Below are 26880 nucleotides of genomic sequence, written 5' to 3'. Positions count from 1 at the left end.
AACCTTGGCATTTTGGTTTATTTTGTAATGAAGTTCAAAGCACCATGAGACTTCAGGGGCAATGATTCTGAACATTGCCACTGAACATTAGAAGCTAGAAAAAAAGACATAAATGACTTACTTTAGTCCTCTGTTAAGAACTGGAAAAAAATTAAAAACCATATAATGATGCATATATCCCTTAACTATTAGTAATAGAAAAAAAAACCTTCCAGCTTCCAAAAAGGAAAGATTGTTGACTTTCAAGTTAGAGAACCTGGTTTTTCACCCTACTTTTGATGTTTGGTATCTGTGTGATTTTGGGCAAGTCTTTAACCTCTTTGAGCTCTTAGTTTCTTCATCTCTAAAATGAAGGGGTTAGACTATATAGTCTGTTAGCTCTAAATCTTTTATGTGATACAGAATTTTTTGAGGAAATGGCACCCTGGGCAAAATTAGATTATAAAGGCAAAAGCAAATTTAATTCATATCCTTTGACCCATTCCTTGTTTTCTCTGAGGGATGTATGTATTCTAAAGGGAAATCGGTGACATCAAGAACAACAGAAATGTTCCTTGTAGAATTATTTGGAATAGAAAAAACTATAAGCAAAGTATATGACCAGTCAGAAAAGTAGCTAACTAGAAGATCTAATAGAAATGAAATGGAAAATTATTGCAGTCTTAAGAATGATGAATGGTGGGGGCGCCTAGGTGGCGCAGTGGATAAAGCACCAGCCCTGGAGTCAGGAGTACCAGGGTTCAAATCTGGTCTCAGACACTTAATAATTACCTAGCTGTGTGGCCCTGGGCAAGCCACTCAACCCCATTTGCCTTACCAAAAAAACCTTAAAAAAAAAAGAATGATGAATGGTGACTATGGGAAGACTTGCATGATTTGATATAGAGTGAAGAAAGAGCCAAAAGAAAAAGTTTATGCATTGAATACAGTATAATAAATGAAGACAACCAAAAAACCTCCAAAATGCAGGTCATCTTAAGGTGAATAGTGAGAGGTAGAGAACTCTCTCTACCAGTGCAATCATTGCCTTCTCTGCCACTTATATAGTATTGAGAGCCAAGTAGACTATTGGCTCTCAAGTGATGTGCCTTAGGTCACTCCTTCATATCTGTCAGACATGTGGCTTGAACATGGGTCTTTCTGGTTCTGAGACCAGATCTCCAATCACCAGTCTACTCTAGCAGTTCCAAACCAGTTTCTAGGTCTTCCACCTTCCACTGTGAGATTCTTTTGGACAGTAATATTAGTATCTTCAGGCATGATAGCTCTTGATGAATGCTTTTTTCATTCATTAGCACTAACACAGTAAAAATAAGCAAAATGTCAGGAAGCATTAGCTAAATCTATAGATCTGAGAAAAGAACAAACAGATAACTTTTTTTATTCTCATTTTGTACAAGTGGTTTTTTTAACATTAATAAAATATTCTTGTTTAAGAGTAAACGAAATACCCTCTCCCCCCATAAATATAGACTTGCTTGAGCGATAAAGGGGAGAGAAAAAAAATTAAAATTAAAAAAAATAGTAATAATTGTAGGTATGGCCAGGTGGTGCAATGGACGAAGCACCAGCCCTAGAGCCACAAGCACCCGAGCCCACATCCAGCCCCGTAGACCCAACAATCACCCAGCCGTGTGACATGCAAGCCACCTGATCCCCACTGCCCTGCAAAAACCAAAAAGAAGGAAAAAAAAGACCCAAAATAAAATAGAATAGTAATAACAGTAGGGTGGGTGGCAGACAAAGCATTGGCCCTTGAACCAGGAGCACTCAGGTCCAAATCCGGCCTCAGACACCCAACAAACACCCTGCTATGCGTCTCCAGGCAGGCCACCCAGCCCCATTTGCCCTGAACCCCCCCCCCCAAATAATAATAATAAAAAATGTGCTTCAGTCTTTGTTCCAACACCAACAACTCTGTCATGTGTGGATCACATTCTTTATGGTGAGTCCATCGCAAAAGTTACTTCCATATTTTTCCAACATTGCCATTGCTGATAGCAACTCCCTCCTTTCTATATGTACTATATTTTCTCTCTCCTTTCACTCTGACTCTGCTATAGGGTTGCTGAGTAGCGCAGCAGACAGATCCCTGGTCCTGGAGCCAAGAGGCCCTGAGCCCCCATACCACCCCTTAGGCCTAGCATCCACCTATGGTCCTGGACAGGCCTTCCAATCCCAGCCCCTTGCAAGAAGTAAAAAAGAAAATGTGTTATATCTGGCCACTCTCCCCCCATGGTCCATCCTATCCTCCTTTATTCACATCCCCACCCCTTCCCCCTGCTCCCCACTCCTTCTTGCTCCAGATGCCTATACTCCATTGAGCATATATGCTGTTTCCTCTTCTAGCCACCTCTGATGAGAGGAAAGGTTCCCTCATTCCCCCTTGCCTCCCCTCTTCCATATCATTGCAATAGCTCATTGTAATAAAGAAAAATCTTATTATATGAAATATCTTGGCCTATTCCTCCTCTCCTTTTTCTTTTTCCCATTACATTTCCCCTTTTTTCTAGTGACTCCATTTTTACACCATATTTTATCTTCGAATTCAGCTTTCTCCTGTTCTTCTTCTATAAAAACTCCTTCTACCTGCTCTTATTAACTGAGAAGGTTCATATGGGTATTATCAGTGTCATTTTTCTGTGCAGGAATACATGCAGTTCATCATCATCATTAAGTCCCTCATATTTTCCCCTTCTCCTCCACTTTCTATGCTTCACCTGAGTCCTATAGCTGAAGATCAAACCTTCTGTTCATCTGGCCATTCCAAAAATGAACATTTGAAATTCCCCTGGTTCATTAAAGTCCATCTTTTTCTCTGGAAGAGGACATTCAGCCTTGCTGGGTAGTTCATTCTTGGCTGCATTCTAAGCTCTTTTGCCTTCCAGTATATTATATTCCAAGCCCTACGAGCTTCCAATGTAGTTGCTGCTAAGTCCTGTGTGATCCTGACTGCAGCTCCACGATATTTGAACTGTGTCCTTCTGGCTGCTTGTAATATTTTCTCTTTGACTTGGGAGTTCTGGAACTTGGCTATAATAATCCTAGGGGTTGGTTTTTTGGGATCTCTTTCTCTGGGGGATCTGTGGATTCTCTCCATTTCTATTTTGCCCTCTGCTTCTAGAATATCAGAGCAATTTTCCTGTAGTAATTCTTTGAAAATGATGTCAAGGCTCTCTTCCTGATCATGACTTTCAGGTATTCCAATAATTTTTAAATTATCTTTCCTAAGTCTGTTTTCCATATCAGTTGTTTTTTCAATGAGAAATTTCACATTTTCTTCTAATTTTTTATTTTTTGGGTTTTGAAGTATTGATTCCTGATTTCTGGTAAATTCATCAATCTCCCTGAATTCTATTCTTTGTCTGAAGGATTTATTCTCCTCAGAGAGTTTTCTTATCTCTTTTTCCATCTGGCCAATTTTTCTTTTTTTAGTCATTCTTCTCCTCAATAACTTTTTTAACTGTTTTATCCATTTGACCCAAGCTGGTTTTTAGCATGCTATTTTCTTCAGCATTTTTTTTGGATTTCCTTGACTAAGCTGCTGACTTCATTTTCATGTTTTTCCTGCATGTCTCTCATTTCTTTTCCCAGTTTTCTTCTAACTCCCTCATTTGATTTTCAAAGTCTTTTTTGAGCTCTGTCATAGCCTGAGTCCAATTTCTGTTTTTCTTGGAGTCTTTAGATGCAGGAGCTTGTGCTTCCTCATCTTCAGACTGAGTGTTTTGAACCTTCTTGGGCTCATTTGTAAAATATTTCTCAATGGTGTTCCCCTTGTTTCTCTGCTTGCTCATTTTCCCAGCCTGGGCCTGGTTTTGGGGGTGCTTCCTGAGCTTTTGGGACACTCCCACAAGGGTCTCAGTGTGTGAGGCTCTGTCCTCCCTCCTGGTCTGTGAATGACCATAAGCTCCCCCCTCTGCCACAGGGCTGAGGTGGAGGGGGCCCTGCTGTTCTATGGGGGGCTTAGACTGCGATCAGGTTCTGAATGTGGTCAGAACCCCAGAGTCCTCTTCCAGAGGCTGAGGACAGAGCTCTGCAGTCTCTCTCTCTTCACTCCCCTCCCTAGGTTCAATGGACTCATGCCCTCGGGGCTCTGCCTGCTTTTGTTTCTGGATCTGGGCTTCGGAAATACCACACTGCTTGCTGTGTGCCCTGAGGGCTGGGCTCCACATGCTAGCTCTGGCAGAGGTACCCAGCTGTTCCCCCACTTTGTGCCCGGTGCTCCCTGGGGTGTAGCTCAGGAGACTCTCCAGCTGCTGTGAGCCGCAGCTCCCAGCACCCTGGGGCTGCCTCCAGGAGCCTGAAGTTCTTTCGCTCTGGCGGGCCACCCCTCTGGTGGGCTCTGGGTGGCTGCCCCTCCGACCCTGGGGAGCAGAGCCTTTCTGCTCTTTTCCAGGTTACCTTGAGTAGCAGAACTTCCTCACTGGGTCCCTTTGTGGGTTCTGTCTCTCGAAAGTTTAGTTAGAGTCCTTAGCTTATGAGTTTTATCAAAGAGCAACTAAGACTGGATCCTTTCTTGTCACCATCTTGGCTCCGCCCCCCAAATAACTTTCTTTGGCTCAGAGAAGCTATATAGAAACTGTTGGGGAGAAACTGCTTCAGATGACTCCCTGAATAGCAGCAGATGGGAGATCTGCAGAAGAAAACAGTCAAGTCAGTGATATAAGCAGGTCACAACTCAGTGGAAAAATCATCCTTTAACAGGAAAGCAAAACTCATTTCCAAGATAATGTTTGATTGAGGGCACAACCTCTGGAGCTTGTGTTTGTTGTCTGTCTATGAGTGTACTATCTCCTTTAGGATCCGAGGGGGCTCTCTGGTCAAGGTGCAGCTGATGGTCAGCTTTGCTTGGCACATGTCATCTATCATCTCTCTCAGGGAGTCTTTTGTGGCTTTCCTCTATTGACTTGCCTGTCCTGTGTTTCTGCCCTTGAGTGATAGTAGTTTGGCCCTCCTCTGCAGGAATTACTTCCTGGGATGAGGACTTGGCTTGAATCTGGACCTGTGGTCTTTGAGGGTTAAGATAAGAGGAAAGTAAGGTGGAGGTAAAGTTTAGCTAAATTTATTTAGAACTTGCTTGTTTTATTTCTTTTCTTCCTGCTTGTCCTCAAGAAAAAAAGGAAAATAGCAGGGAGCAGCAGATTTATAGGCAGTGTTCAGTGTTCATATTTACCTTTCTTGGAAGGATAAACTCACAGTTTAAGCATATAACCTAAAATTCTAGTCATTGTTTAAAACTTTAGCAAGCTAAAGATGCTGTGGTGGATAGAGTACCCGCCCTGGAGTGAAGAGGACCAGAGTTCAAATCCTGCCTCAGACATTTGACACTTATTAGCTATGTGACTTTGACAAAGTTACTTAACCCTGATTGCCCTGCATCCGGTCATCCTGATTCATATTTGGCCTCTGGACCCAGATCACATGAGAGGGCTAAGTGAGACTAGTGAATTAGCACAAGGTCCCCTTTACTCAAATCCATTTCATGTGTTTGTCATGGCATCACTTCCCTGATGTTGTTTTCTTCTTTGAGAACAAAGGATAAAAGCATCATCATCATTGTCTTGTCTATTGATAATGATGTCCTGTTAGTCTGCTCCTCTTTTGGGGCAGGCAAGTATAGGTTGGGATTTTTTTTTCCTTTTATTTACCTTGCAATTCTAATTTTAAATGTTGTTGCTTTGAGAGAAAGTGTCTTGGTTTGATTTGGTAAGGAGAGATGTAACATGTTGGATTTGTATGGTCTTGAATAGGTCTAACCAAAAAAATTGACATCTCAGATTTTTTTGTATTTACAAACTTCAAGTTTTGACACTGAAGAAAATCGTTAGAGAAAAATTAAGGCTTTGTTTTAAAATTTTTACAGATTGTGTTTTAAAGGAATTCAGATTAGGGAAACTAAATCTTTGCAGATTAGCAACTCAAAGCCTATCAATTTATAATCTTAAAGGCGGTTAGAGATTGTGATTTGCTCATTGACTCAGCATGTATGAGTCAGATGCAATATTTGAACCCAGTTCTTCCAGGCTCCAGAAGCTATTCTATCTATTGACAAAACAATGTTTATAGCTTTACAAAAGTGATTATAGGAAGGAATTATTACTTTTTTCACTTTAAAAAACACAGCTCAGTGCAGGTAATATTTTAAAGGACTTTACTTTAGAAATAATTGATAGAAATCATCCATGAAAGGCCTTTATGCACATTTTCCCCTTTGTCTTTTCATTTGCATTTTATAGTTTAAGGCCAACAATGGGAGTTGAATTTGTGGGTCCCCAATCACCTTTCAGGCAATCTTTTTTTTAATGTTTTTTTTGCAAGGCAAATGTGACTTGCTCAAGGTCCCACAGCTAGGTAATTATTAAGTGTCTGAGGTCAGATTTGAACTCAGGTATTCCTGACTCCAGGGCCAGTGCTCTATCCACTGCCCCACTTAGCTGCCCTGTGGCTCTCCAATCAAAAAGGACATCACAAAACTCACAATTATTAGTGCCTTGAGAACATAAGAGCAAATCGTGGACCAAGGACTCCTTTCTTGCTTAAGGGGAGTTTTGTATTCCACTATAAACTATGTTTTTAACAAGTTTAAGAAAATGTGTTAAGTTGCTTTGAATTTGCCAAAGCCTAAGCAGTCTACTGATGCTTCCAAATTCTACTATATAAAACTGAGCTGAAGAGAAAAGGGATAGGAACATTTCTCACCTGGTATTCTAGGACTTTTGGGCATCTTTCAAAAGGAAGAAAGGAAGTAAAATGGAAAACCAGCTTCTCAACACTGAGAAACTGGAAAAGAAGGAATCAGAGTGGACCAGGACCAGTGGTTATGGTAGCAGTGTTTATAGCTTTAAAAAAGCAATTATAGAAATTAGTACTTTCTTAACTTAAAAAAGCAACAGACCAGTGTTGGACATTGTGGAGAGGTTCTCTAAAGATGAAGGAGCAGGGAAAGTTTATTTTTTTTAATATTTTATTTTCAGTTCCAAATTTTCTCTCTCTCCCCTTTTTACCTTTAGAGAAAATAAGAAAAAACAAAATTCATAACAAAACCACGTATAGTCTTCAGAACAAATTCCTGAATTAGCTATATTCCTCCACACCTCCCCTACCCCCCAAAAAAAAGTAAGGTGAAGAAACTGTATTTTCCCATATATAAGACATTACCATGTGTAAGATGCACCTTAATTTTGGGGCCCGAAATTAAAAAAATATATATATAACATAAAATGACTGAATTCAAGTTTTATTCATCATGAAATAAAAGGACCTGCTCACAGTTTTCAGGCATCTTTTGGGCAAGTCTGGTGCATGGACACATGCTTAGTCCATTCCATTTCATGAACTTGAAATCAGTCATTTTTTTTTTCATCAGCAATTTTTCTGGTCTCATGCTGAACCATCTTTGTGGATACAGGAATTCCAATGGACCTTTTGTTCTTCAATCCATTTCTTCCTCAATTCTCTCTCTAAATCAGGCCATTTTGCTGATTTTCCACTCAGGGCCTTCTGCTGTGGTGTTCTCAGTAGAGTTTCTTCTTCCCATAGCCAGTCTCAGATTGTTTTCTCAGTTGGAGGAGGACCAAATTGACATTCAGCAGCACTATTTCCAATCACTTTTGCAAATTGGATCACTTTGAACTTGATTTTAGCACTTACGAAAATCTTTTCTGAGCCATTTCTGGACAGAATGTGGCAAAATATAACCTAATATACCAGTAAGAAATGCAGAACAATGAGTGCAAAGACAACAAGCATGGAAAAAGTAGGAAATCTACAACAGTGAGACCAACAATAAGCCCAAAAGTAAGTGTGAAAAAGAGGGAAATGTAAGCGAAAAAAAAACTACAGCAATGAGTGCAGAAACAAGCATGAAAAAGTGGGAAATGTAAATAAAAAAATCTACAACCACTGTATAAGACTCTCCCAGTTTTTAGAGCCCAAATTTTTTTGAAAAAGGTTTTTTCTTATACATGGGGAAATATGGTATTTCTGTTTGTAGACTTGAGTCTACTTCTGGAGGTGGATAGTATGTTTCATGAGTCCTTTGGAATTGTGATGGTTCATTGGGTTGATCAGAGTTCCTCAGTCTTTCGGTGTTAATTGTCCTTTCTGTTTTTTCGTTTGTTTTTTGCTAGGCAGTGGGATTAAGTAATTTGCCCAAGGTCACACAGCTAGATTATTGTTAGGTATTTGAGGCCAAATTTGAGCTCAGGTCCTCCTGACTCCAGGGCCAGTGTTCTATCCTTTGTGCCATCTAACTGTTCCTGGTTTTACTGTTATTGTATATATTGTTCTCCTGAGTCTGCTCATGTCACTTTACGTCAATTCATACAGGTTTTTCAGAATTTTTTGTAACCATTCTCCTTATAATGACTTACAACATAGTAGTATTCTATCACATTCAAATTTCATGCATAACTTGTTTATATGTATCCAAATAATAGATATCCCTTTATTTTACAATTCTTTGCTCCCATAAAAAGAACTACTTTTTTATTTATGGATTTTTTCCCCTTTGAAATCTTTATAGTATAGACATAGTAATGATATCACTGTGTTTTGAACAATTTAATAGTTTTCTTGGCATTGTTTCAGTTATTTTCCAGAATAGTTGAATCAGTTCACAGCTCTACCAGTAATTCATTTAAAAACTCATTTTGGACCTAACCCCTTCAACATTTGTCATTTTTCATTTTTGCCTACTTAGCTATTATGTTTCAGATGGAGCTATAGCATTCCAAAAAGAGTAACCGATTTTCATGCGCAAAGCAAGGTCAAACTATATATTAGAGATAAAGAATCAGTATAAGAACCCAAGTCTTCTGATTTTTCATCAGAATATGCTATCCCTGGCTTTTAAATAATCCAATTCAATACGTATTGAGCACCTGTTGATCCACCTCCACTATGTTTCTCACACATATCTCCTGTCTTCTCACAGCCATTAATTACCCTAGTTCAGAACCATACCACCTCCAGCCTATACTCAACTATTGTGATAGCCTCCTTATTGGTAGCCTGTTCCTTTTCTCTTCCCTTTCTAGTCTATTCTTCATATAACTGCCAAAGTACTGTTTCTAAAGCACAGGTCTGATCATGCCATTCCCCTACTAAATAAACTTCACAGAGTTCCTATTACCTCTAGGAGCAAATTAAAAACTTCTCTGTTTTGCGCCTGGTCCAAACCTACTTTTCTATACTTATTGTTCATTATTCCCCTTTATGGATGGTATGGTTTAAACTGGTCCTCTTGCTATTTTTCCATACATGACGCTCTATCGCTTTTTGCCTTTGCACTAATTTATCCTCATGCCTGGAACATATTTCCTCCTTAATTCTCTTTTTAAGAGTTAATATCCTTCAGTACTCAAAGCAGTAGTACCTCTTATATAAGGCTTTTCCTGACTCTCCTTTCCCCCAGCTGCTTTTATGTCGCCCACAAAATTACTATGTCTAGACTTTCTCCCCTTATTTAGATGTCTGCATATTCTCTCTTAATAGAATGTATCATAAATCCACAAAGTCACAGAATTTGAAGTGACCCTTGTGACCATTTCCCAGGACAAGCTGTATATTTAATAAATATGTACTATGACATACCTGACAAATGGCTTGAAGACATTCAAAAAGGGAGAATCCATCACTTCCAGGGACAGTTCATTAAATTATGGACTGCCCTATATCAAGCCTAAATTTGTTTCTTTTCAGCTTCTACACATTGCTCTTGGTCCTACCCCCAAGGCCAAAAAAATTGAATCTAATTGCTCTTTTAGTATAACCCTTAAGATACTAGAAGGCAAATTTCATATTTCTCTTGGCAGCTTCAAGACAAATAACACCCAATCTCTTTAAATGATCTTATATGATGACGTGGACTCAAGATCCTTCCTCCTCCTTGTTACTTCCCCCTGCTAATTCTTACAGCTTATGTGTCCTCTCTTAACTGTGACTCTCAGAACTGAACATAATACAACATATGAGGTCTGGTGAGGGCATAGTACAGTGAAACTATTTTTCCTTATTTTAGAAACTATACTTCTCCCTTTTCTTCTTTTTCTGAGCTCCCTGTCCCTATCCAGGGAAGCTGGGGCAGGAAGGATGACCACTTCCCAAGGAGCTGGAATGAGAGGTAGAGTTGAAGGAGTTGGAGATAAGCAGGCATACCAGGCTTGGAAGAGAGCCTGTGCCAAAGCAGGAGATGGAGGACCAAATGTAAGGAGAATAGCAAATAGGTAAAGGAGGTTTGTTTGTAGTTGTTTCCATTCCATTCAATAATTGTGACAAGTGTTATTACTGGGACTGGACCTGTTGTCAAATCTCAGCATCCTATGCAGAATTTATATGTGCTATCAAAATATGTAGTTGTGTTCCCTTCACACTTGGTGAAACACAGTTCCTTGACAAGAAACCATTATATGTTTATTGCATACACATTCATTTTCTTAACAACCTGAGCTGGTCTCCATAAGAAATAGCAATAATATTTAAAGACACAGTATATAAAAGCTAGATGAAATGCCTGGCATACAGTGCGTACCTAATAAATTTTTGTTGATTGACTTTGAAATACTCCAGTCCTGAAATTGAGTTATAGTTAAATATTATTATTTAATGAACTGTTTATTCCTATCCTATTCAATTACAGCAGGACTGTCCAAAATGCTTGACCCATAGGGCATTTTATGTACCCACCTGTGAATTTACTAAATATTTTAGTAAATGTTCTGTAGAGCTCTCACTAAAATGACAAATCAACATATGTTGTCTGTTATTTCAATAAAAACTTTTATTCCTTAAATACTTAAAAAAATTTAAATACTTTTAAAAGTAAAGTTGGATAGCCCTGAATGACAGGTATAAGATAAAATGAGTCTATGATATTTTATTCTTCATTGTTCATAAAATTCTTGGAAATTTTTGAAAAATTTACAGACACTCTTGAGTGTCAGATCCCCCTTTTATGGACATTGACATAAATGGTACTGCACTTACATAAAAGGTACTGCAAATCCTGATCAGTTTAATATAAATGTCTGAGGAAATGTTACCATGTGCTACTTGGTTCCCATATGCCTTCAACTAAGCATTCAAATTTCTGATTTTATTAACTTGCCTGTATAGTTTTATTTCCTTTATAAATCATTTTAATTGCTGTTTTCTTTGTTAATCCTTGGTTTTGAAGGTCATCTTTATAAGCAAACAGCAAATATTTATTTATTTTTATTCATTTATTCATCCATTTATTTACCTATTTATTTCTTTGGTTTTGGTTTTTGCAAGGCAATGGAGTTAAGTGACTTACGCTAGGTCACACAACTAGAAAATTATTAAGGGGCTGGTACTGGATTTGAACTCGTCGCCCTGACTCCTAGACTGATGTTCTATCCATGTGCCACCTAGCTGCCCCACAACAAATATTTATTAAACAGTTGTTTTGTTTAATTTATTAATTAATTTAAAATTAATTTAATTTTGACTCTCTTTCAACCTTAAAGACTTTGACCAAGTCACTGAATCTCAGTGAGTGGATTATTTAAAATAAGTATCCTTCAAGTACTCTGTAACTCTCAAAGAACTTACAATGAAATGAGGGAAAATAAAACTTGATTACATAGTTTATTCATATTTCAGTTCTTTGTATTTTGAGTTTCAATTTTTAATTGGGATATTTCTTTTTTTAGATTTTTTTGTTATATAAATATTTTATTTGTTTTCTAGTTATATACAATAATAGTTTCTATCTATCATTTTTTGGCAAGGTTTTGAGTTTTACACTTTTTCCCCAACCCCCCCCTTTCCTCCTCCCTCCCTTCTCCCTCCCTCCCACAGAAGGCAATCTGATAATCTTTACATTGTTTCCATGCTATGCATTGGTCAAAATTGAATGTGCTGAGAGGAAAAACTTAACCTTGAGGACAAAATAAAATATGATAACTTTTTTTTTTAGGTTTTTTGCAAGGCAGTGGGGTTAAGTGGCTTGCCCAAGACCACACAGCTGGGTAATTATTAAGTGTCTGAGGCCAGATTTGAACTCCAGTACTCCTGACTGCAGGGCCCATGAGAGCATGTGACTCCAGTACTCCTGGGACTCCAGGACCACAGAGACACCTAGCCGCCCCTCATAAGACAACTTTTTTTAAAAAAATTGGAGGTCGTCTTTGGTCTTTGTTTAAACTCTACAGTTCTGAGATTTTTCAACTGTGGTTGGCATTTTTTGTCATGTAATAGCTTACATTCTGAACATACAAAATCACTTAACCTTTTTGAACTTCTGGACCAGGCTTTAAGAAAGTCCTGTGGGATAGCTGGGTGGTGCAGTGGATAGAGCACTAGCCCTGGAGACAAGAGTACCTGAGTTCAAATCTGATCTCAGACACTTAATAATTACCCAGCTGTGTGGCCTTGGGCAAGCCACTTAACCCTATTTGCCTTGTAAAAACCAAAAAAAAAAAAGTCCTTCCAATCCAAACCCTATTTAAATAGGATTCAGTTTGTTAACATTAACTTCAAGTTTACTTGATCATTATTTTTCTATCTTAGATTCTTATTCCCCCCTCCTTTTTGAGTTTTCATAAATTACTGAGAATTGTCCTTTTCTATGCTAACTATAGCTCTTTGCTGTAAAATATGGTGAAAATATAACCATATGTCTTGTTTTATATAAACAGATAACAATAAGAACATCTCTTTTTCCAGACTGTTCAGCTATGTATCAAGGTCTTTATTTTAACTACTTAAAATTTTTTTTTCTTAATGTGAATGGGGGTGAATGGGTAAAGTAGTGGGAATGGCAGATTAAGTTTTACAAAATGCTTATTAATTGAAAAAATAAACTATTTTAAAAAATGAATACCAAATCTAGTAAACTCATAATACTTTTCCTCAGATGGATTGATTAGATAAGATAATTTGAGATATTGAATTAGAACTTTGAAAACTGGTTGAGACAGATTAGAACTTGTTGTAACATATGAGAATTTTCCTGGAGATAGGAAGATAGGGATGTCTATTTGGATGGGGAAGTAGGGACATCATTTTGAGGCAAAAGATTATTTAAGCATACTATGAAGTATTGCTTGAATTTTTTCTTTTATTTTCTTAGGTTGAATTTTACTGGATTTAGGAGGGGGTAAAATATGGTTATTGGAAAAGTTTATAATTTCACTGAATATCACAAATGCTTGATTAAAAATAAGAGTTGCATTGTAAGATATTCATTAGGAATTTTAAAAGGAGAGTTTCCATTAATACTTGAATGGATTCTTCTATATTTGTTCTTTTGTTCTTCAGTCATATCTGACTCTGTAGTCAGGCCCTTCTCTCTTCCACTATCTCTTGAAGTATGTCTAAGTTCATGTTCTTTGTTTCCATGATACTATCTCTCATTCTCAAGCTCTCCTTTCCCCTTTTTCCTTTTGCCTTCTGTCATTTCCAATATCAGGGTCTTTTCTAGTGAGTTCTGTCTTATCATGTGGCCTATGTGTTTCATCTTCAATTCAGTATTTGGCTTTCCAGTAACTAGACTAAATTAATTTCTTTAAGGATTCACTGATTTGATCTCCTTGCTATCCAAGGGATTCTCAAGCTTTCTCTAGCACCACAATTTTGAAAGCATTGATTCTGTGTTGCTCAGCTTTCTCTAGAGTTCAGCTCTCTCAACCTATACATTTCTAACTGGAAAAACCACAGCTTTGACAATATAGACTTTGTAAATAAGGAGATATCTCTGCTTTTTAGTATGCTGTCCAAATTTGCCAGAGTTTTCCTTCCAAGAAACAAGTGTCTTTTAATTTCATGGTTGCAATCTCCATCTACAGTGATCTTTGAGCCCAGGAATAAAAAAATCTAACAGTCCTTCCATTTCTTCTCCTTCTGTTTTTAGGAAGTGATGGGATTAGTTCCTAGATCTTAGTTTTTTTGGCTGTTAAACTTCAAACCAGCTTTAATTCTTTCCTTTTACCCTCATCGAAAAGTTTCTTAATTCTTTTTCACTTAATGCAACAAAATATGGATAGATTCTTTGCTACTTGTGCTTATTTTGGATTAACAATTAACACCAAGAAAATACAAATGCTCCATCAGCCAGCACCACACCATCCATATGTGGGACCATTGATTACAGCAAATGGAGAAGTTCTGAATACTGTGGACAAGTTCACTTACCCTGGCAGTGTCCTTTCCAAGGATATAGGCATTGACAGTGAAGTTGACCCTCACATTTTCAGAGCTAATTCAGTATTTGGGAGGCTCTGAAACAAAGTGTAAGAGAGAAAAGGTATTAGACTAACTATCAGACTGAAAGTCTACAGAGCTCTTGTGCTAACCTCATTGCTAAGTGCCATGTCAGGAAACTGAATCACTTCCATTTAAAATGTTTTAGGAAGATTCTGAAGATCACTTGATGGAAGAAGATATCAGACACCGAGCTAAACTGCCTAATGTCTCAACATTACTGCAGAGCATGCAGCTATGATGGGCTGGACACATTGTTAGACTGCCAGAAGTATGTTCACCAAAAAAACTATTTTATGGAGAACTCACATAGGGCAAGTCTCTCACAAGAGGGTCAGAAGAGATACCAAGACAACCTGAAGGTCTCATTGAAGAACTTTAGAATTGATAGTCCAGCATGTGAGACACTGGCATAGGACTGTACAGCGATGTGTGCCATTATCAGTGAAGGGGCTGCACTCCATGAGAAAGACAGGATTGAAGTAACTCAAAGGAAACATGACATTCATAAGTTTAGAGTACCCACTCCAGGTGTTCACATGGACTATTTGTGCCCAACCTGTGGTAGAACATTCTGAACTTGTATTGGTCTGGTCAGCCACAGTTGGGCACTCTAATTTGTCTCAAACATAGAGATGTCATTTTGATCCTCTTTGATAAGGAAGGACAAGAACCAACAAAATTTCATTATTTCTTCCCCTCCATTAATTTTTTTTTTAGTTTTTTGCAAGACAATGGCCCAAGGCCATACAGCTAGGTAATTATTAAGTGTCTGAGGCTAGATTTGAACTCTGGTACTCCTGACTCCAGGGCCCATGCTCTATCCACTGCTATCCACTGCACCACCTAGCCACCCCTCCCTCCATTTAATTTTAAAATCTTTATCAAATATGCTAGCTACTAGCTGCTAGCTATATCTATTTTACCTAATTTTAAAACTTGAACACTAAATATATATATAAAAAAAACTAAGGCCAGTCTTTTATAAATCATTCCTTCTCTTTTGAACATACTGGTAGTCACTGTAACAGCAATATTATGTGATGAACAACTTGAATGACTAAGCTTTTCTCAGCCATAGAATGAGCCAAACAATGACAGTTCCAAAAGACTCATAATGAAAAATGCTATCCACATCAAGAGAAAGTACTGATGAAATCTGAATCCAGATTAAAACATACTATTTTTCATTTTTTTAAATAAATTTTTTTAATTTATTTTTTATTCTCATTTTGTACAAATGTTTTTTTACATTAATAAAATATTCTTGTTTACAAGTAAACAAAATACCCCTCCTCCCCCATGAATATAGATAGACTTGCTTAGGCAAAAAAAGTAAAGGGGAGAGAAAAAAAATTAAAATTAAAAAAAATAATAGTAATAATTGTAGTTATGGCCAGGTGGCGCAATGGACAAAGCACCAGCCCTGGAGCCACGAGCACCCGAGCCCATATCCAGCATCGTAAACCCAACCATCACACAACTGTGTGACATGCAAGCCACCTGATCCCCACCCTGCAAAAACCAAAAAGAAGAAAAAAAAAGACCCAAAATAAAATAAAATAGTAATGGTAGTAGGGGTGGCTGGGTGGCAGACAGAGCATTGGCCCTTGAGCCAGGAGCACCTGGGTCCAAATCCGGCCTCAGACACCCAACGATCACCCTGCTATGTGGCCCCAGGCAGGCCATCCAGCACCACTTGCCCTACACCCTCCCCCAAATAATAATAACAAAAAAATGTGCTTGAGTCTTTGTTCCAACACCAACAACTTTGTCATGGGTGGATCTCATTCTTTATGATAAGTCCATCACAGAAGTTACTTCCATATTTTTCCACCATTGTCATTGCTGATCGCAACTCCCTCCTTTCTTATTTCTCCACTACCATGTATGCTAGTTTCTCTCTCCTTTCATTCTGACTCTGCTGTAGGGTCATTGATTGGCTCAACGGACAGATCCCTAGTCCTGGGGCCAAGAAGCCCTGAACCCCAGTACCACCCCTTAGGCCCAGAATCCACCTGGCCCTATGGTCCTGGGCCGGCCTTCCAATCCCAGCCCCTTTCATGAAGTAAGAAAGAAAATGTGTTATATCTGGCCACTCTCCCCCCATGGTCCATCCTCTCCTCCTTTATTCACATCCCCACCCCTTCCCTCTGCTCCCCCTCCTTCTTACTCCAGATGTCTATACCCCATTGAGTATATTTGCTGTTTCCTCTCCTAGCCATCTCTGATGAGAGCAAAAGTTCCCTCATTCCCCCTTGCCTCTCCCCTTCCATATCATTGCAATAGCTCATTGTAATAAAGAAAAATCTTATTATATGAAATATCTTGGCCTATTCCCTCTCTCCTTTTTCTTTCTCCCATTACATTTCCCTTTTATCTATTGACTCCATTTTTACACTATATTTTATCTTCGAATTCAGCTTTCTCCTGTGCTTTAACTATAAAAGCTCCCTCTACCTGCTCTATTAACTGAGAAGGTTCATATGAGTATTATCAGTGTCATTTTTCTATGCAGGAATACACGCAGTTCATCCTCATTAAGTCCCTCATATTTCCCCCCTCTCCTCCCATCTCCATGCTTCACCTGAGTCCTGTATCTGAAGATCAAACCTTCTGTTCAGCTCTGGCCATTCTAACAGGAACATTTGAAATTCCCCTGGTTCATTGAAAGTCCATCTTTTTTCCCTGGAAGAGGACATTCAGCCTTGCTGGGTAGTTCATTCTTGGCTGCATTCTAAGTTCTTTTGCCTTCCGGTATATTGTATTCCAAGCCCTACGAGCTTCCAATGTAGCTGCTGCTAAGTCCTGTGTGATCCTGACTGCAGCTCCATGATATTTGAACTGTGTCCTTCTGGCTGCTTGTAATATTTTCTCTTTGACTTGGGAGTTCTGGAACTTGGCTATAATATTCCTAGGGGTTGGTTTTTTGGGATCTCCTTCTCAGGGGGGGATTGGTGGATTCTCTCCATTTATATTTTGTCCTCTGCTTCTAGAATATCAGGGCAATTGTCCTGTAGTAATTCTTTGAAAATGATGTCAAGGCTCTTTTCCTGATCATGACTTTCAGGTATTCCAATAATTTTTAAATTATCTTTCCTTAGTCTGTTTTCCATATCAGTTGTTTTTTCAATGAGATATTTCACATTTTCTTCTAATTTTTCATTTTTTTTGGTTTTGAAGTATTGATTCCTGATTTCTGATAAATTCATCAATCTCCCTGAGTTCTATTCTTTGTCTGAAGGATTTGTTTTCCTCAGAGAGTTTTCTTATCTCTTTTTCCATCTGGCCAATTTTTCTTTTTTTAGGCATTCTTCTCCTCAATAACTTTTTTTAACTGTTTTATCCATTTGACCCAAGCTGGTTTTTAGCATGCTATTTTCTTCAGCATTTTTTTTGGATTTCCTTGACTAAGCTGCTGACTTCATTTTCATGTTTTTCCTGCATGTCTCTCATTTCTTTTCCCAGTTTTCTTCTAACTCCCTCATTTGATTTTCAAAGTCTTTTTTGAGCTCTGTCATAGCCTGAGTCCAATTTCTGTTTTTCTTGGAGTCTTTAGATGCAGGAGCTTGTGCTTCCTCATCTTCAGACTGAGTATTTTGATCCTTCTTGGGTTCATTTGCAAGATATTTCTCAATAGTCTTCCTTTTGTTTCTCTGCTTGCTCATTTTCCCAGCCTGGACCTGGTTTGGGGTGCTTCCTGAGCTTTGGGACACTCCCACAAGGGTCTCAGTGTGTGAGGCTCTGTCCTCCCTCCTGGTCTGTGAATGACCATAAGCACCCCACTCTGCCACGGGGCTGAGGTGGGGGGGCCCTGCTGTTCTATGGGGGACCTAGACTGCGATCAGGATCTGAATGTGGTCAGAGCCCCAGCGTCCTGTTCCAGGGGCAGAGGACTGAGCTCTGCAGTGTCTCTTCACTCCCCTCCCTCAGTTCAATGGGCTCATGCCCTGGGGGCTCCTGCTTACTGGTTCTGCCTGCTACTGTTTCCTGGATCTTGGCTGTGGTGTCCATGCTGCTTGCTGTGTGGGCTTCACATGCTTGTTCTGGCAGAGGTCCCCTGCTGTTCCTCGAATTTGTGCCCGGTGCTCCCCAGGGTGTAGGTCAGAAAACTCCCCTGCTGGTGTGAGCTGTGGCTCCCAGCGCCATGGGGCTACCTTCGGGAGCCTGAAGTTCTTTCACTCTGGTGGGCCACCCCTCTGGTGGGCTGCCCCTCCAACCCCAGGGAGCAGAGCCTTTCGGTTCTTTTCCAGTTTACCTTGAGTAGGAGAACTGCCTTCATGGGTCCCTCTGTGGGTTCTGTCTCTCGAAAATTTAGTTAGTCCTTAGTTTTGACGATTTATAAGAGAGCGCCTAAGACACAATCCATTCTTGTTGCCATCTTGGCTCCACCTCTGATTATCCTTGGTGGTTTTATATTGATAGTTTTCATCTCTTGTTGAGTCTTTTTTTTAACGTTTGAATCATTCTGATTTTCAGAACATTCATGTCATGCATGAGGTTTTTCAGTCTTTTTAATGCAGAAATTTTCCTTGCCATTTTTTCTTTCCTAGCCTTTCTCTTCTGTATTTCTTGTTTCATTTATTATAGATATTATTAAGGGACTTTTTCCCCCCCCTCTTAGATGTTTCTTAATTTTTTTTAGGGTTATTACCCTTTTTCAAATTTAGCCTCTGGGCATTTCTCAAATCAAGATGTTTCTTTCTCAGCTGAATGATTATGAGCTTCTAAATATTGTTGGACCAAATTAGAATCTTCCTTCAAAGGAGTGAGCTGCCCCAGTCCTGACATCTGATTTAGGAGCTCCCTATTATTACTGGGCTCTAAGACTTCTCCCTACTGGAGCCCTCACAGTGATTGTCCACAGGCGATTGTCAACAGGTAATTGTCACTTCACAAAACTTAGGGGAAAAACTAGGAGAAATGAACTTGCGTATGGAACCCATAGGGTTCACAATCCATACAGAAATTTGCATTTTTTTTAATAGCATGACAAAGAAAGGTGGGGATACCAGAAATCTCCACCTAAAGAGGCTTAGGTTGGGAGGGGGAAAGGTGCAGTAAGGATGTGAAAAGGACAAAATCCCTCCTGGAGGGGAGGAAGAAGGCCAATGTAGAAAAGAAAGGATAGTTTGCATATGTACATGGTTTCCAGTTGCACAATTTCTCTTGAAAATTGGCTGATACCTACCTTGACTCCCAAGGCCATACTGGGAGTTCAGTTGGGGATGCAAACATCAAGTTATATTAACAGAGTTGGGGGGAAAGTGTTCATTCACACATTCAGGGCCTCTTGTATTCTCTGAATCCAATGTTTCTGGAAAATACGACAATTGAAAAAGACTAATTCAGGAGACATTTTAACATTCCTCAACATATCCCACCTCAAATGGGAGCATTTGCTAGGTTTAGAGGCAATGCTGGGTCCCCAGCGTGAGCTTTATGAATTGCTGGGTCTAGAGTGAGACTGATTTTGCACAACTTTGCCTCACTTAAATCCAATTTACTTGCAAGTGAAGACATTGCCTTCCTGATGTCATTGGTTCTCCTGATCTTCTTCTAAACTCTTGGAAAGTCAGGTCCCCTGGATAGACCACTCTTTTCCTCCTATATTTGTGTCATCTGAATAACCAAATGTTAGCAAGGTCTCACAGTCTCTTTCTTTTTTGTGAGCCTTTAGGTAAAGGGAAGATAGTCTGGTTAAATTTGAAGAGGTATATTTGTGGAGTAATGTAGCTTTTGTTTTATAAGTTTTTTCATTGATGGAATGCATTTTGTTTTTGTTTTTTTGGCAAGGCAATGGGGTTAAGTGACTTGCCCAAGGTCACTCTGCTAGGTAATTATTAAGTATCTGATATCAGATTTGAGCTCACGTCCTCTTAACTCCAGGGTCAGTGCTCTCTCTACTGAACCACCTAGCTGCCCGAAGGATACATTTTTTAAATAGCTTTCTAAGTGCTTTATAACCATCACTTATTCTAAGATGAGTAATCTTGATCATCTTTTAAGAACAAGGAACTAATACTAAGTAACATCCTCATACTGGCATCCACAGTTATTTTGAAATGTGTAGAAAGAATGTGAAAATACTTCAGATTTGGCTATTTCCCAGCAGTCTAGGCAAATTCCTAGATATTTTTTAAAGTCTATGACTTGAAAAGCAATGGTATTATTGAAATAAATGGGGATAGATATGGTAACTGGGAGTAAAATTAATAGCAATAATAATACTTTTAATAATCTTTTAACATGACCTAAGATAGTATAGTTTTGGATACAGGTTTGTCAGATATCAGACATGAATCTATTAAATAATAAGTAAAACTCTAAGATTTGTAAAATACTTTGTATATTTTATTCTGATTACTTCTCCTTGATGTGTTTTCTAAGCTAGATGTTTTTGATGAGGATATATGTTATATATTATAATTTTTTTCTCAGACTTTCAATTTTTTAAATAGTATTTCTTGTTGTCTTATCTCATAGAATCTTCAATTCCTGGTCCAATATAAATTTCAGGAAGTTCATTACTTGAGTTTTGTCTAAGCTGTTTATTTTCTTTCCCATTCTTTCCTCCAACTGTTTCATTTTCATTTCTGTTCTTTCTTTTAGAGCAGAGGTTCTTGATCTGAGTGGGGTCTCTGAACTTTAAAACAATTATATTTGAATATAATTGATTTTCTTTGATTTTTTTTTAATTTGATAATTTAAAAATGTTATTCACCTGACAGAGGTGTCCATGACACACAGAAAAAAAACTTAAGCACCTCTTGTTTATTGTTTTTATTTCCTTTGTATGGTCATTTTAAATCTTTTATCTCATTTCTCAAACGAATTTTAGTGTTGTTTGTCCTTTGTTATTAGATTTTCTTTGAGATTTTGCTTTTTCAGCAATGTAGAGATATTTTCTGTTTTTTAAAAAACAAAAACAACTACATATGTGTGTATATCATCAAAATTCCCACCAGTCTTACTTCCCCCCCATAGAACTATTCCACATTTAAAAGAAGTCTTAAAAAAAATCAGCAACATAGATCAATTTATCCAAAAGACCTGAAAATATGTGCAATATACCACACCTTTGGACCTCCCATCCTTTGTAAAGGATTGGGATAGGATTGTCTTCTTATTTCTTCTTTAGAGTCATTCTTGTTCTTTGTAGAACATTTTGCATTATCAATTTTTAATTGTTTTTTTTTGCTTGGTAATGCTTTCTATTTACAAAACTTTAATTATGGGGCAGCTAGGTGACACAGTGGTTAGAGCATGGCCCTGGAGTCTGGAGGACCTGAGTTCAAATTGACCTCAGACAGTTAATAATTGCCTGGCTGTTTGACCTTGGGCAAGTCACTTAACCTCATTGCCTTGCAAAAAACAAAAAACAAAACTTTACTTATTGTGTATATTGTTTTCTTATGTCTACTTCACTTCATTAATTCTTCTAAATCTTTTCATGCTTCTTTCTCTTCATCATGTTTATCATTTCTTAAAACATGGATAATATTCTATTACATTCATATACAACAATTTATCCCATCTCCAATCATTGAACATATGCTTAGTTTCCACTTCTTAGCTGTCACAAAGAGTGTACTATAAGTATTTTGGAGCATATGGGGACTTCTGGTTATCAATGACCTTCTTGGGTTTTAATAAACCTAGTAGTGGAATAACTGGGTCAAAGAATGTGGACATTTTAGTCACTTTATTTGCCTAATTACAAATTACTTTCCAAATAGTTGTACTATTTGTACAATCATATCTGTATGAACAACTTACCAATGTGCCTATCATCCCATAACCCTTCCAACATCCTCCATCTTTTATCTGAGTATTGAGTAACCTTAGGGTTGTTTTGTTTTGCATTTCTTTCATTTCTAATGATTTGAAGCATTCTTTCACAGTTATTAAGCAGAAAATGCAGATAATACTTATCTCTTATTTAACTTTACACGTGTTGCATCTTTCTCATGTTTTATTTTTATTTGCTAACATTTATTTCTAAAACATTATGAAATAATAATGGGAGGAAATGGGCATCTTTGCTTTGCTCCTGTATTTATTGGGCAAACTTCTAGTGTATCCTCATTGATTTCTTTTGATCTTAAATACTTTTTATTACATTAAATAGAGCTCTTCTTTACCAATACTTAGGGGTTTTTTGCATTAATAAGCATTGTACCCTGTCAAAGACTTTGTTGTTTTACTGCTTTTGTTGTGGTTTTTTTCCCCTCCATCAATTGGTATAATCTTATAATTTAAAAAAATTCCCTTTTGAGTTTCTTTCTTGTACATCCCTAACTCCATAACAAGTATCAGCATTCTTGTATTCACTCATTTTTTCCAACCTTACTTCCCAAGTTATAACTTTGTGTGGGTGCTGGATTCTATTCTGATCTTTATTATCCAAAGTCTTGGAAATGAGGGATTTGCTCTTTGGGAACCTCAGAAACTACTGGGAACTCAGTAGACTGGGTTGGTTAGTCTCCAGCCTAGGCTTGGATAGTTTGATACAGAGAATGCCCTGGTCATTGCTTTCCTGATCTAAGTTCCTGAAGCCATCTGATCAGTCAGTTCAAGATCAGTGTCAGAGCAATACAGTTGCTAAGTTCCAGGTTGTATTTGGCTTGCTCCTTTTCTAGTCTCCCATTTCCCTGCCCTAGTTCCATAGCTTTAGTTTCTAGGCTTCCCTAGTTTGTTCTTGTACTCTAGCTAGTGTGTGAGTTTCTGCCTGAATCCCTTGCCCACAGATGCCTCAGGCTTCTGGAAGTCCCTTTGTTTGGACCTAGTCTAGCAAAATTCACTCACATCAAATTTCTCCTTAAATTTCTTACATCGTTTTGTGCTTTTTTTTTAATCCTTGATGGAATAGTTATCAGATAACTGAGCTATTCTGCTTCCACTCTGACATCTTGAGTAGAGTTCTGTATATAGGCATCTCTTGGTCTCTATGATTCTTTTGGGTGTGGTATTAGTTTTCTCATTTTACAGACAAAAAAACTGAAGCTGAGAGATTAAATAATTTCCCCCCTACCTAATAAGATCTATGTCAAGATTCAAATCCATTTCTTCTTGACTTCAAATATAGCATTGTTATCTATTATACTAATACTATCTGAAGTCTTCTCAGAGGCTCTTTCATCAGAATCAGATAAGAGTTAGAAATTCAGTTTAATTTGAAACATTCTACTCTAGAAGCTAACTCAATAGGACCTTTTTAAGTAACCATTCAGTGTCAGGGTGGTAAACATATCTATTCCATTAGAGGTGATAGAGCTGGTAAAGTAATTAACAGTTCATATGAATAGGCGATTCAGTTAGACAAGTGCTATATAATTGAGTTTTGCATTTTACTAGATTTGCCTATGAATAATTATCCATTATTATACTTTTCTGTTCATATGTGTTCCTCACTGTTACCTGAGGTATAAGGGAAGGCGTTTTAGTGCAATTTATATAGTCTTGTGAGGACATAAGACAAAGGAATTTCAAACATGAAAAAGGATGCAGATAGGATTTGTAATTTCCTTGATTTAGAGAACTTTCAGATGAGGAAACTCCCCATCAACTTTTCTGCCTCTTATATGGTCTTATGGAATTACTTAAAAGGACTGAGATAAGTGACTTGTCTGGGATCATACACTATATCTTCTTGGCCATTTGCAAAGCCCTGATGCCTCTTGAGGAAAAGGAATAATGGTCAATATCAGTGTTAAAGACAGAGAGAATGTTCATAGGAATTCATAGAATGGAGATAGCAAATCATTTGAAATTAATTCCAGGGAGGATAGACTTCTCTTTTCTTACCTATCTTTTGTCATTATTGGACGAAGATAAGGTATCCTCAAAATTTTACTGCAACTTTAAGCCACTAAATCTTAAAAGTTACACTAAAACTTTTGGGATACCTTTTACATAGATGAAGGATTGTGAATTATCTTACTCTATTAACTCACAGAATCTCAATAATTTTTAATTTGAAAGGATCTTGGAAAAAATCTGTCATCACCCATTCATTTTTCCCCCATAAAAATTTATTTTTTATTAAAAAGGGGAAAAAGTCTGTCACCTAAATAATAAAGATGAAGAAACCAACTCCCTTTTCTAATATGTTCAGTTTTTCATCTTTTCTATCCCTTCCATGTTCCCTTTCCCTTCCCAAATTCTTAAGATGTTTGTAGGAAAGAAATATGACTAACTTCCTTTAAAAAAAAATTTTCCGGCTACATGTTTTAGTAGTTTTTACCAAAGAGGGTTTTTTTGCAAAGTTTTGAGTTTTGCATTTTCTCCCTTCCTCCATTCCCTCCCTCTCCCCTTGGCAGAAAGCAGTCTAATAATATAGGCTTTATATTTATAACCATGCTAAAAATAAGTCCAAATTGATCAAGTTTGAGAAGAAGAATAAAATCCAAATAGAAGAAAGAAAACAGTAGAGAAAAATGATAATTCGTAAGACAACTTTAAAAATTGAAGCTAATAAATTTTTGTCTTCATTTAAATTCCAGTTCCTTCTCCTTCACAAGGCTTAAAATTTTCTTTGATTTTTGTGCTGCTGAACAAGTACATCATAGTTTATCATCACCCAGTGTTGTTGTTAGTGTATATAATGTACTTCTCGTTCTGCTTATTTCACTCTACATCAGTCCTTGCAAATTTTTCCAGGGTTTTCTGAAATCCCACCTCTCATGATTTCTTTATAGAATAATAGTGGATTCATCACCTATAATACCTCAATATGTTCAGCCATTCCTCGATTGATAAACATCCCCTCAATTTCCAATTCTTTGTCACCACAAAAAAGAGCTGCTATAAATATTTTTGTACATATTTTTGTGGAATTTTTACCTATTTTTCATGATCTCTTCAGGACACAGAGCATTACTGAAATTACTGGATTTTCAAATTACTCTCTAGAAGGTTGTATCAGTTAACAACTCCACCAGCAATGCATCAGTGTTCCAGTTTTCCTATATCCCTCCAACATTGATCATTTTTCTTTTTAGTCATATTGACCAATCTGAGAGGTATGAGGTGGTACCTCAGAGACATTTTAGTTTGCATTTCTCCAATCAATAATGATTTAGAGCAGTTTTTCTTATTACCAATAGATAGCTTTGTTTTCTTTGTCTGAGAATTATCTTTCCATATCCTTTGACATTTATCACTTGGGGAATGACTTGACTAACTTCTTAATAAGAAAAATATACACCCCCCCCATATACCTTTAAAATCTACTACCAGAACCTAATTTTTCCTCAAGCTGTGGATAAGGAGGGTTTTAGTTAAGGAGGCATGTGTATGTAGATAAGGAGTTAGGAATTATGTATGTAACAGAAAAAAAAAGCCACTTGGTGTAGATTACAGAATTAGGGAGAAGAAGCAATGTCCAATAAGTATGGAAAGGTAAATTGACTTTGATTGTATAATAGTTTGTATTTCATTCTAGAGGAAATAGGAAGCAACTAGAGTTGGTTGAGTAGGGGAGTCACTTAAGTCAGATCAGTATTTAAGAAAAATTACTTAGTTCATAAGATAGACTAGGATGATCAGAGACCAGTTAAGATCCTATATTGTATAGATTTCTTTCATATATCAGTTGGACTAGATAATTGTTGAAGTCCCTTCCAAGTCTCAAATTCTGTGATTTCTATTATATAGACACTCATATTATTCATGACTTCTTAGGTCACTTTCTAAATTTGAATTGTCATCTCTTTCTAGTATTCCATCTATAATGCCCAAAGGGCAGCTAGATGGTACAGTGGGTAGAGCCCTGGCCTTGGAGTCAGGAGTACAGGAGTTCTAATCCAGCCTCAGATATTTGATTCTTATTAGCAATATGACCTTGGGCAAATTATTTAACCCTGATTGCCTCCCACACAAAGGCCATCTCCAGATTTAGATGACTCTGGAAGAGAAAATAAGGCTGGTGATTTAGCACAGCACACCCTCACTCAAATCCAATTTATGTGCTGATGTCATGGTCTTTGTAAAAGAAGGACAAACATTATTATAATGCCCAGACTATAATGCAGTCAGTCTTCTAACTTTAGTTATTTAGGGTCACCATTGTGGTTTGTGCTCATTTTGGCTAAGATTTTGCCCTCCACATATCCAAAATATCAAATGAATGGTCATACTATCAAGTAATCTGCTTGTCTTGACTAGAAAAAAACATGATTTAATTTTCTAATTACTTGATAACCTTACTGTAAAACTATTTTAATAATAACTAGCATTTATGTAGTACTTCAAGGTTTACAAAACTGTACAAATATCTCATTTTATCATTACAACTCAGGGATAGGCGCTGTTGTCATTCCCATTTTACAGTTGAAGAAACGGATGTAAGCAGAAGTTAACTGACTTGCCTGGGTAATACAGCTAGGCAGTCTCTCAAGCTGGATTTGAATACAAGTCTTTCTAATTCCAGGCCCAGCTTAATATCCATTGTGTTGTCTTGTATTTTTAATTTCATGACTTTTTATTAGTAAATAGTGGTCCTGCTTTTTCTGTGACAATGGGGTATAAGATCTAGTGAGTACTATTAAGCAGAATAGTGTGTCTCAGTTTTTGATAGCACAGCCTAGCTCAGTGTAAAGAGAATCATTACTTGACTGGTTGAATGAAGGTAGATTTATTTTTTTATTTTTT

At 37.5% G+C, this 26880-nt stretch overlaps 1 protein-coding gene across 6 annotated transcripts in view; it reads left to right on the top strand.

Annotated features, from left to right (window-relative positions):
• Nucleotides 1-26880, top strand: part of PIK3CB (phosphatidylinositol-4,5-bisphosphate 3-kinase catalytic subunit beta) — a 160030-nt gene that overhangs the window by 41398 nt on the left and 91752 nt on the right. The window lies entirely within an intron of this gene.

This window comes from Macrotis lagotis, chromosome 1, assembly GCF_037893015.1.
Source record: "Macrotis lagotis isolate mMagLag1 chromosome 1, bilby.v1.9.chrom.fasta, whole genome shotgun sequence".
NCBI classification, from domain to species: Eukaryota; Metazoa; Chordata; class Mammalia; order Peramelemorphia; family Peramelidae; genus Macrotis; species Macrotis lagotis.
Note: the sequence above shows the minus strand (reverse complement) of the source record. Positions and strands in the feature narration are given on the sequence as shown.